General features: G+C 33.6%; 1 non-coding gene across 1 annotated transcript; it reads left to right on the plus strand.

Moving 5' to 3' along the window:
• Nucleotides 1-564: 564 nt before the first annotated feature.
• Nucleotides 565-705, plus strand: LOC126008219 (U4 spliceosomal RNA). The gene has a single exon (XR_007495566.1). It is a non-coding gene; the product is annotated as a U4 spliceosomal RNA (small nuclear RNA).
• The last annotated feature ends 12,243 nt before the right edge of the window (nucleotides 706-12,948 follow it).

Consider the following 12,948-nt stretch of genomic DNA (forward strand, 5'->3'; position numbering starts at 1 on the left):
TCTTATACATCTGGTTGTAGCCATTTGTTTTTTATCACAAATAAACTGCAAGCTTCCAGAAGTCATAAAATGTATACCATATTTTTCTAGCTACTAAGTTCCCAGAGAGCTGCAACAACCTACTAATTCTTTATTTAAAAATGTTTTGTTAGGTGACTGGAATGACATTGTGTAAGGTACTTCCCTTACATGGAGCCAAACCAGAATCAAACCTGGAAACCTATGAAACCTATATGTACTCCCATCTATATGCATGTGCTGTGTATTGCTAGATGTAGTTCAAAACCCCTTCCCTTCAAATACCACTTCCCAAAGGAAACAAAATATTGTTAGAATTAAATAATTTGTTAATCTTTTTATTCAACTATTTAAGTCCATTTAATATAAGACTCATGAAAGTAGACTTTTTATGAACTTTACTGTGTTGCTTAATTTCTTTTGTTCTCTGTGGTTCATATTCTCTCTCTTGTAATGAGACATTTCAACATTTGAGAAAATAATTAGGAGATAAACAATATTTTCCAAGCCTTAAGGGGTGGTTGCTCTTAGTCAAAGAGGTATTCTAACTTTGCACAGTGGCAGAATTGTAGCCAATGAGGTTTATCCAAGGAGTGATTATTGCTAATTGAAAACTTTTCCCAATACCCCACCATGACGACTTGAAATATAGCCAGCCTTGGCAATTTTTGACAATTTCTACAGAGACTGAAAAAACAAAAAGCTATTTTACTGTAATGATTTTAAATTACCACTCTTCTGCAATATAGAAAAATCATAACATATAACATAGATATAACACATATAAAACATATATGTTATAAATATAACATAGATAAGTAAAAGAAAATACAAATGTTATTTGCAATAGCACTATTAGAGTGGATGGCTGGAGAATGAAAAGTGGGTATAGTGCCTGCCTTGCCTTGAATTTAGTGAGTTTGATCCCCACATGGGTCTTTTGTCTTTGGAGCATCATCAAGGGGATTTTTTTTTTGGTGTTTCGGGCCACACCCGTTTAATGCTCAGGGGTTACTCCTGGCTAAGCACTTAGAAATTGCCCCTGGCTTGGGGGAACCATATGGGACACCGGGGGATCGAACCGCGGTCCTTCCTTGGCTAATGCTTGCAAGACAAACACCTTACCTCTAGTGCCACCTCACCAGCCCCAAGGGGGTATTTCTGAGCATAGAACCAGAAGAGCACAGCACTACAGGATGTGTCCCCCCAATTCCTCATCCAATCAAAACAATAATGACAACAACACAGTAGAGTGGTAAAGTAAAAGAAAAAAGAAAAAGAAAAAGAAAACTAGCTATTCTGTAAAGAAACTAAAAAGTGGCACTTTGTTTAAAAAATCTGATGTAATCTTATAGGAATGTGCTTTTCTAACTTTTTACCACTGTCCTGTAGAACTAGATATAAAATCAGTGGTTTTCAACCTTTCTGCACTCCTGAATGGATGAAAGCATGGTGAATGTACTAGTAGTTAAATACTATTCAATAGAAAATATAGGTCAACAAAAATGTTTTTAAAGGAATAAATTTTTTAAAGTAATTAAAGTTACCGCTTGTTGCAGATTTTTAGCAACATTGCTCCTCTCTCTTCTGTATCCCATCTTGCCTTGAAAAGTTAGAAGGGTTATCTGAGGTTAGAAAAAGCTAAAATAGACTGCTCTGAAGCTTTTGACAGCCTCTTCCTGGGAGAAGCTGCCTCATTACTCTGTAGCTTCTGTTTGGGCCAGAATACTTTAGTAATGATACAAAGCCTTTGAATCAAGTACTGGCCAACAGCAACTGCAATGGCATTCTCAACCTTCATTCAACTCCCTCTTCATTATTTTACTAAAGAAAAACACTCCCAATAGAGTTTCTCTGCTATTTTCTGTAAAGTGATCTCTGATCATTCTGCTATTCAATTGCTCTCCTCATCAGTTTTTTGAAAAGCCACTAGAATATATATGAGATTTAATATAACACTATTTCTGTTTGGCATAAAATCAAACCATCACTTCCTCTCTTTAAAGCTATTCTCAAATACAGGCAGGGGTGGTGAAAGAGGGGTGGGGGCATTGGTGGTGGGAATGTTGCACTAGTAAAGGGGGGTGTTCTGTTTATGGCTGAAACCCAACTACAATGATGGTTGTAATCATGGTGTTTAAATAAATATTTTATATTAAAAAAAGCTACTCTCTAGGCTATGTTGTTGGGCATCTTTCTTAAGTTAAGTTTCTCATGTATTTATACTACGAAAGCTTCTCTATTTATTTATTTATTTATTTACTTATTTATTTTTATATCTTTATTTAAACATTGCAATTACAAACATGACTATAAATGGGTTTAAGTCACTTGTGTATTTTTGGATGACACATTTCAACTACAGAAAAAGAAAAACTAAAACTTATAAGTTATAACATTTTATAAATCAGTTATGTATGCTGGACAAAAGAAAATATACAGGTGAAACAAAATATATATTTATGCTTAGAGCTAGAACTCAGATTAAAGTATGCTTTGAATGTACAAACCCTACCACCACATGGTCTCCAAAAACACCAGAAGAGTTCCTCCTGAGCATAGTGACAGAAATAACCCCTGAGCATCACCAGATATAGCCAAAAAACAGTATGTATATGTTTGTGCATAGGCATATAGTTAGGTAAACCAGAGCAATGAGTGCATTACGTAATTAAGGCCTGAATCTAGGAAAACAGGCATGGACCAGAAGACAACAAACAATATGACTCATAAACAAGATGCATAGCATAAATTAACATGGCTAATTTTGCTTATATTTGCCTTGAAGGAATATGGATATATGCTTTGAATATGAGGGCTGCAAATATATATCTTGTGTGCATACCCCATGCTCAGAATTCCAACTCCTTTTGACTTGTGGGCCATCAGTATTGAGTCTTAATAAATTTATCTTAATTCTCTTTTCTCTCTGTTCTCTGTTCTGAGTGGCAACCAATCACTTAACAGTTTATTTTAAGGAGTTGATATTGTTCCTGAGAGAAAAAAATTTAAATATTTGTGTGAAGACTTTTCAAGAGAAGTGAAAATGTACTTCTGAAACATATACAATTATATAGACAAATACCTCAATTTAAAAAATTGAGGGACATTTTAAAAAGTTTTGGGTTTTTTTTTTTTGGTGTTTGTTTTTTGAGTTTTCTGGTCTACATAATCTGTCCCATTGGCCTTGACCTATTAGAGTTAGAGAAGTCACAGGGTTGCCCATCAACCCAGAGAGACAGACACTCCCAATTGATGGGGATGCCAGTATCATCAGGATTTTATTATTATCTGGGCCCCAAGAGTCCGACAGTCTAGGCTGGTCTTCGGACCCCGAACAGAGGAAGAACAGGGTTTATAAAGGTTTCCACAGGTTAGCAACTCAAGTATCTCATTGGTGCACATTAGTTCAAAATTATCAAGTGGCAAAGAGACCTTGTCAGAGGACAAAGGCATACAACCTTATGACAATCATGAGTCCTTGCAGTAGGCAATACCCCATATATTTTTTTTACATATACCCCTATGTATATTTTTGTATCTGATATTTTTTTAGGGTTTATAGATGATCTGAGAGGACCTTGAAAGGTCCTCTATCTTGCCCTTACATTCCTGCAGCAGGGGTTAATCCCATTTAAACGTTCCAAAGATATAAACCCCTAGGACTATGACTATCTAGCAGAGCAGTCTCACATGTCTTGTGTCAGGTTGCAACTCTGGGGTACACTGCTTTCTTACAGACCTTATAACACACAGCCCATCCCAAAAGTCCTGGCTAATACTATATAACACACTAACTAGACCTGAGAATCCTGCCCTTCCAAGGAGGTTAAGATAATGGATAATGCCTAAGGCAAATGGTCTTACCTAAGAACTCTGAGCAGCCAGACCACTCAGGAAGATCCTTCCATTCTCTGTAAAGAAATGTAAAATGTTTTTTAAAGTCTATACATAGACCGGGTTTTCCTATAACCCCACCACCATAAACTATGCCTTAGAAACTTACTCTTCTATTAAATTCCTCCCCCTCCCCCACCGGGGAGTTTCTTTTCCTTCTCAAAACTAATGTAAGGAAGTTTATCTCTTGCCTGTGCAAGACCCTGTTTGATCCAAATCAAATATAGATCTTGATTTGGCAAGTAAGAAAATTTCAATTTCAAAATACACTCCATTTTTAGAGAAGCATTGAAGAAGGAGTGTCAACCTTATTAGATATGAGTACTTTTTTTTATGGTTATATAGGAAACTGCTTAAGCTTCAAAGATTAAAATAATAATTAAAATGTTATTTCTGAACTTTAATTCAGAATTAATAATGATTAACATGATATTTGTAACTGAATCTAAGTGATGCCTTTTATCTAACTCTAAATACTATTGACTCCTCAGTTTATCTTTGGGAATAGATTTTCAAAACTTAAAAAAATATAAAATTATACTTGTGAATTATAGCATTATTTTAAAATGAGAACCTAGAAGAAATATATTTTCCAGCATAGAGAAAACTAACTCAAGACCTTTCAAATTAATCATGTAAATATTCTTAAATTTTATAAAATTTTTAAACATCATCAATTACTCTCCAGCCCTTTTCTTAGCTAAAATATTAGAATGCCAAAAGTGTGGGCAATTTGCAATTTTAAGCATTTTAAGAACAAAAGCAAGTTAGCAGAAGTAATATGTTTACAAAAGTTAAACTAGCTAATATTCAGAATTATTGTCAGCAATTTATAATATAATCTCATATGATGCTAAAAATGAATTCCAGTATTTTATAATTATGTTTTTTTTTCTTTTTTTTTTGGTTTTGAGTCACACCTGGTGGCTCTCGGGGTTACTCCTAATTCTGCACTCAGAAATTACTCCTGGCAGGCTCGAGAACCGTATGGGATGTCGAGAATCCAACCACCATTGGTCCTGGGTTGACTGCTTGCAAGGCAAATGCCCTACCAACTGTGCTTTCTCTCCAGCCTATATTTGTTTTTCATTAAATTTTCAAACTTTAACAAATGTTTTTCATATAAATGTTCAGTATGTAAGAAAAGCAAAGATATAAATTAGCAAAATTATCTAGTAATCGAGTATTTGTTCCCACCATTTTTGCATTTGGTGCAGTAGTCAAAGGCAATATGTTCAAATAACTTAGATATCAAGAGCATATAGCAGATTTCATTAGAGTACTAAGATTATGTTGAGTTTAGATTTTATTTATTTTTATTTTTTTATTTTTTGGTTTTTGGGTCACACCTGGTGGCGCTCAGGGATTACTCCTGGTTCTCTGCTCAGAAATCACACCTGGCAGGCACAGGGAACCATATGGGATGCCGGGATTTGAACCACAGTTGGTCCTGGGTCGGCTGTTTTCAAGGCAAATGCCCTACAGCGGTGATATCTCTCCAGCCCCTGACTTTAGATTTTATATTATTCTTAAAGAATATCATATAGAACTTTTTGACCTAATAGGAGAACAGGTGTATATTTTACATTTTCGTGGACACAAATTAATATCACTTTCAATAATACATCTATTTAAATTTATAAAAACTAAAATCCTCATCCATATATATTTCCCATCAAAAATTGAGGCTCACATTTATAACTATTTTTGTACATTTTTTGTAAAATAGGGATAAATTTCTCCATAACTAGAAGAAAATAGGAGATGGGGAGAGGAGCTGAATGTGGAACTGTAGGGAGCCCCTTAGAACAGGCAGAACACTTAGCTAAAAAGTAAGGCCTGTGACAAATACAAGTTAATATGAAGGGCTGAAATGAAGACAGACTTGAGAATTGAATGTTAACCATTTAAGACTTAAGAGCACCAAACAGAGAGCCATAATCAAAGCAGGTAGCCTCGAGAATGAAATGTAAACATTTAAGATCCCCTTATCTGTACATCCACCTGTTGGAGATAGGTTCCATTATCAGTACATCCCCGACCTGATGGAGACAAAGCTCATTATCTGTACATTCCATCTCACCTGCCAATGGATCCTGTTATTTGCCCTGTTCAATGTGTCTACCTCTTATTGACATATTTACGAGTGGAGCTGTGCCCACAAAAAAAGTATTTAAACTGGTCCTTGGTTTCAATAAACGGAATTGGATTCGGATTTGGCTGGAATCCTTTTCCTACCTGTGTCTGTCTTTGTCTGTCTGTCTGTCTTTGTGTCTTTGTATTTGTGTGATCTCCCTCCAAGAAAGAATAACCACATCTTAATTGGTGTGTCCCTGCAGGAAAGGGCACCCACATGGAACCATACTACAGAGTGTAATCCCTGGTATCCCATATAGTCTGTTTGAGCATATCCAGAGTAATTCCTGAGTGCAGAGAAAGGAATAAGCTCTGAGCATCACCAGGTGTGGCCTTAAAAACTAGTAAATAAATAAATAAAATAGGGACTAGAACACAACCAGATGATATGTGAAGATGACCTGTTTATTTTGGGGGGGGGTTTTGGGGGGAGGCATATTTTGGGCTACACCCAGCAGTGGTCAGTAGCTATATTTTTGGATATATTCACTCTCAGGAGTAAACTTGTGCTAGGGGAACTCATATGGTATTGTGTATTTGAACCAGGTTAAACCATGTGCAAAGCAAGTGATTCAAATCCTGATCTATCTAGTCCTGAGAACTGAAAAATACTTTTGATGTGCATTTGTTTCCAATTCATATAAAAAGATATCACAAATGTGGGAAGGTTTTACATACCTCTATAAGAGTGCTATAGATTTTCTAGACTGTTTTCTCTTAGTTTGGAAAGACTATACATCTTCCAGTTATACATTACAAAGCCTCTTATATCAATAAATTGGGTTTTTTTTCTTTGTCAAGGATGTAAGAAATAATCACTTTGGTAGCATCCCCTTCATGTAGCTTCTCCTCAAGGTTACAAACACCTAGGAGGTGACTTAGGCCAGGGAGTCACTAGGATTCTGTAGAAGATGATTCTTTTAGATGCTGTATATTTCCAAATTTTTTAAAGTACACAGTTTAGGCTTAGCCTTTTGCTATTTCTTTAACAAAATCTAATACTGGAACTCAAATAATATTTCTTTTTGGTTAACATTTGTGCTAAGTTTAAGGTTTGAATACTATACTGTTTCATACTGACAAAATATCATTTTCTGCTAACTTTTTCCAAAGTTTTATTCTGAAACCAAGACAGAGCTACAAATGACTCTTCTTTCCCCTTCCCATTTTTACCACGAACTTTTACTTAATGAATAAAATGGTTACAGAATGGGATGATGGGGGATAGAGGCTTTTTGATTGCTCTTAGTTGAGAAAAGATATGAGTTTTCATGGATTGCAACTGGGACTTTTCTGAACTGTAGGCAGATGAAAGATAGCATGAGATCTTTTCAGGAAACATTGAGACTGAATTGGCCTGAGAGGCTGATTTATCTTGGGTGGCCTGATTAAACTTCTATGCATTCAGTTAAAAGCAGTTTTGATAATAAAAAAAAAAAGGCATGATTTTTAGAAACCTGTATTATCAGTCCCAACTATCAGATCATCCTTGATTTTAAATCTCTGAGGACTATTACACCCATTTATTTTGCAGTATTCTGATCCTCATGTTATGATAAATGGTTCTACCATAGTATTAAATAAAAATGTTCTTACATCACTGTTTCAATCCATACTGTATCTTTAACTATTTAATCTGATTCCCTGGGCCACAAAGTTAGATAGTTGTACAGATTTAAATGCATTCTATATATGTATGTAAAAATATATGCTTAATATTTTAAATTGTAATTTTAGCTTAAAAATTACCCAAAAGTTTTATGAAACTTCTAATAGCTAATAACTTCTTCTTCTTCTTCTTCTTCTTCTTCTTCTTCTTCTTCTTCTTCTTCTTCTTCTTCTTCTTCTTCTTCTTCTTCTCCTCCTCCTCCTCCTCCTCCTCCTCCTTCTTCTTCTCCTTCTCCTTTTCTCCTTCTCCTTCTCCTTTTCCTCCTCCTCCTCTTCCTTCTTCTTCTTTTCTTCTTCTTCTACTTCTTTATTTTTTTTTTTTTGTTTTTAAGCCACAACCAGGGGTTACTCCTAGCTCTGCATGCAGAAATCGCTCCTTCAAGGGACCATATGGGATGTTGGGGATCAAATCCAGGTCCATCCCAGGTTGTCTGCATGCAAGGCAAATGCCCTATAGCTGTGTTATCAATCTGGTCCCTTTATAAAACATCTTAATTGAAGTTATTATGTAGAGAAAAGTTAGTGAAGATTTATAATACTATGCAGAATGGAAGACTAACTGGAAGTGAGGATATAATTTGGCAGAAAATGCCATTGATAGGAGTATGAGAGACAATTGAGAGGAATATATAATTACTGCTTTTGTATACTGGCTCTATTTCTTCAAGTTGTTTTTATCTAAAGTCATATCACTTAACAGTATACCATAATAAATAAAATAATAATAATAATGATAAATTAATTTCTAAAACCTTATAATACATTTACTGAATCTATTTATGTTTAGGAATCACAGTCACTAGAGAGTTGTTTATACCATCAGTTAGAACAAGACTCAGCATCAAAAATGACTAAAACAAAATCAACACAAAGATGTGAGTGGTCAAAGATTTAGGCAAGAGATTGAGGCATTAGATGTGGGAGTGATAGTTAAGTCCAGAACTCAAGATCCATCATCCAAAAGGATGACATCCCTGGTGTCATCCATCACTAGGGAAACAGGCAGTAATAAAATGCATGGGAGTTTATTTCAGATGTTGGTAATCCTCCATCTCAGAAGAAATGAGAGCCCCAAGAATGGCTTACATGGCATTTTAAAGGGTACCAAGGGCTCAGTCTAGGGGATTCCTAGTTGTTCTTTAAAATTATTGGCCCTTAGTACAAGGTTAGACTAGGATTGATTGTAGTACAAATGTAGGATCAGACAGACAGCTGGGTGGGCTGCATGACCCCAGATCCAGAGTGTGGTGTCATCTAGCTATCTGTCCCTTGCTGCAGACCCAGGGTGCGGTTGTTATCTGTCAGCTGCTGTTTAATCTTCTATGAATATATTTCCTGATATTTACCCCTAGGGTATGGTTTCAGGAACTAGGTGTTCTTCTGGGCCTAGTATGCCTTAAAACTGCAGCCTGTCATCGCTGAACTTAAGCTCACAGCAAAGCCAAGTTCACAGCAGTTAACTTTCTTAAGCATATCTCTAATCAAAAGCACACCGTATTCTAACATCAAAATTTAGGTTACAGTTACTTTTAAATCTTAGATTCTAACATTCTTTAATGTGACAAGAACAAATTAAATTGCATCAATCCTTCTGTCATGACCAGTTTTCTTGCACAAGTCACAAGAAAGCCTTATGGATGTCACTTTAAGATTTAGCCAATCTTGATTGTTTGATGACAAAGTTCTCTTTGACGCTTGGGTATTAGGCAAGTTATACTATAGTAAAAGTAATATTATATGCTTATAATGAATCGAATCTAGAGATGTGCTACAGTTGGGCTCAATACAAGCTCCAATAAAAAGTGCTCGTGAGAGATGAGACAAATTTTATGTAAAAAGAGGAGAGGGGTTAAAATATAATTTCAGAGGCATGAAAGCAAGGAAACTCTCAAATAATTAGATTTAGAGTTCAAAATTAAAAGGATATCCTCGCAAAACTATAAGGGAAAAAATGAGTAAACTTGGGCCTTTGATTCTTAACTTCTAAAATCAAACTGTAAGTTGCCAGAAAGGAGAACTTGAAATTCTATGTAATATGTAAAGGCTAAAAAAAAAAAAAAAAGACTTTTTTTAAAAGTCCAATTTCTTTGACATCACATATATATTTGTGAATCAAATCATTGAAAATTTAAAAAAAAAGCGATAGCATAATGGTGGAAAACACAGCTATCCAGTATTACTGTGGAGGAAAATTATTCCTCATTCAGTCTGAATACATTTAATTCATTCACTTCAAAAATGTATTTTCTCATAATTGTGAGTGAAACAGTTACAAGGCAAGAAATGCTGACTGCTACAAGAAGCTGGAGTAACAAATTAGCATAATGAAAATTCATTAACTTCTAAGGAGTCACTCCTCTGACTCTTTCCTTTCTTCCTAGTGATCCGTGTGATTATGTTGAAGCTACACTGACAGTCCAGGATAATCTTCCACATTTAAGCAGCTGATTAGCATGTTTAATTTGTTTAATTTCACCTGTATCCTTATCTACTCTTATCTTTGTAATTTAACATTCACAACTCCAGGGATTAAATCCCACTTTGACCATCTTTACTTTTGCTAAACTGAATTTCTTCAAATTATTTTTTAGGTTAAGTAATTAATAGACATTACACTTTATTTAGTAAGCCTTTCAGATTTTAGTTTTAATATGCATCCTCCTAAATAAAAATCTTTGATGCGTTGAAGCCCACATAGATCAATTGAATTGTTTACTTTTTTAATTCCAGGAAATATCCTCCTAACTCTTCCCGGCATTTTGAAAATTTATACCAGGCAATTCCACTTTTGGGTAAAAAAAATGAAAGAAAAATATAAAAGTATATTTTATGAAATAAAAAAATTGTGAAAATAAAGTTAAAAACAATATGAGCTTCCAGAATAATTTCTAATCTGTGTTCCTTTACCAGAAAAGTCTTTATATAAGCTGCGTGCTTATCACAGTATTTATTAGGTATTGATGCTATTTTAGGTTTTATATGTTACGGTAATTGATATGATTTGATATGTTATTTTGAAGGTTTGGGAATATATAAATTTTCATCATATATAAATCTATGGTAGTTGCCCCTTTGCTTTATGTCATTCCAACTTACAAGATATTTCAACAGAAATGCTCTCTTTCCGAACAGGAGTTAAATCAGTCATCCTGTTTTCAAGGCATATATACAATTTTTGTTTTAAGGTATATATACATACTGTTTTCAAGGCATATATATGCATAAAAATAATAAATATTTTATGCTTATTTTCTTGAAATCTAAAAAAATTGCTGATATCATGGAAATCTTATTTAAATACAGAAGATAAATGTGTATTTATTATAATGGCAGGCAGAAATACTGTATCTGTAAACAAATCAATGTAATAGAAAGTGATATTTATAATTTAGACAAGGTATTTGGGGATTTTTCTGACAAAATAACTGATAGAGATCTAGGTAATGGAACAAAGCCAGGAGAGTATGCTCTAGAGAAAATTCTGAGAGAAAGAATAAATATGTCAGAATACATGTATTTTATTCAGATAGCTCAGTACATTAGAATGTCTTTCTATAACATATTTCTAGAAGTTAAACTGAATTTAGCAATATAAATTATAATTAAATCAGTGAATTTATGTGCTATTTGAAGGAAATTACTTAATTTTGAAGTGATTTATTCTAACATTAAAAACTTCATTAGGCAATTATTTCCAAATTTTCTTACATATTAAATTTTCTAAAAAGCATCGAACTATTAATTTCAAGTTAGAATTATATGTTTTCTTTATCTGCCAAAACTGATGGAACCCAGCACCTTGCTATCAAAATAGGAGTCATTCTGCCTCTACTTTCTGAATGAGATTGAAAAAGGAAACTCATTAAGAAGATGAACTCTAATTTAAAAATAATATGATTTATTTTATAATGATAGATATAACTGGATCCAACACTATTCAATAAGATAACAGAACTTTGAAATAATATAAAAATTAACTATTTCTCTTTAAAGTAAATTCAACGAAAGACTTGAAACATATCCTATTCTGAATCTTTAAAAATATGAATTTGGTTGTCTTTATTGCTATGGTGCTTTTCAGGTTTTTTGTTTGTTTTGTTTTGTTTTGTTTTTTGGGATTTGATTTTTCTTGTATTATTTTGATGTTTTCCTTCCTTTTTCTCTTTCTTTTCTTAAACTGATATTTATAGTCTCTAGAAGAACTCCTCTCATTATTTTGCTTGTTTGAATTTTTTGCCCCTCCCCTTTTCTTTTTTCTTTTTTTCTTACCTTCAAACAGAACCATATAACTTGAATCATCTTGTTCTGCCTCACAAATTGAGGGGGAAATAATGAAGGGCATCAAGACCAAACAGTCATATGAACATTGAGTAGAAATAAAAAAAAATGATCAGACTTGAACACCAAACCCAAAGCCAACTACAGCAGAATCAATACCCAATCTACAACAGGCTAAATATAGAGAGGACCACTTATATTAGCAGCCTGGGGGGCAAAGGAGGGACTATATAGGATGCATGCTGGGAACAAGGGTGGAGGGAGTTCAACATTGGTGGTGGGAATGCCCCTGATTCAATGTCACTATGTACTTGAACTACTACTATGAATGATTTGTAATTGACTTTGGTCAAAATAGAAATTATTAATAAAAAATTAAAATATGAAAAAAAGATACTCCTAACTCTTGAATATTAAAGCGTTTTTGAAAGTTATTTGAGAGTGGTTAGAACCACTCTATCTCTTTTCATTTGAGTAACACCAATTATCATTTACTTTCTTTTCTTTCTAATTTTCTATGTTTCTAAATTCTTTTATAGCTATAATGTTTAGTTCATATTACAAAATATGAGTTCATTATACCTACTTCTATTGGGATTAACAATTTAGGCTTAATTATTCATTTTTTTAAATTCTTTAGGAAATGAGCAATTCTGTTGTTCTGCCACAATATCCCCATCATAAAATGCTAGAGCATAGGATATGATCTCATTTTAGGAATTTAGTGAAGCTGTTAAGTAGACCAAAATTCAGAGAAGATACATCAATATAACTCCCCTAGATATGGATAGAAAAATATGATATTGGCTACTACACAGAATTTTAGGTGTATTGCTAAATATTAAATAAATATAATACTATTTTAAATATATATCTATCATTTTTAAACTTATCAATAAATTAGTCTACCTAATTATTTTAATAATTTAAAGTATAATTTTTCTTAGTTTT

The sequence above is a fragment of the Suncus etruscus genome, chromosome 4, assembly GCF_024139225.1.
Source record: "Suncus etruscus isolate mSunEtr1 chromosome 4, mSunEtr1.pri.cur, whole genome shotgun sequence".
NCBI classification, from domain to species: Eukaryota; Metazoa; Chordata; class Mammalia; order Eulipotyphla; family Soricidae; genus Suncus; species Suncus etruscus.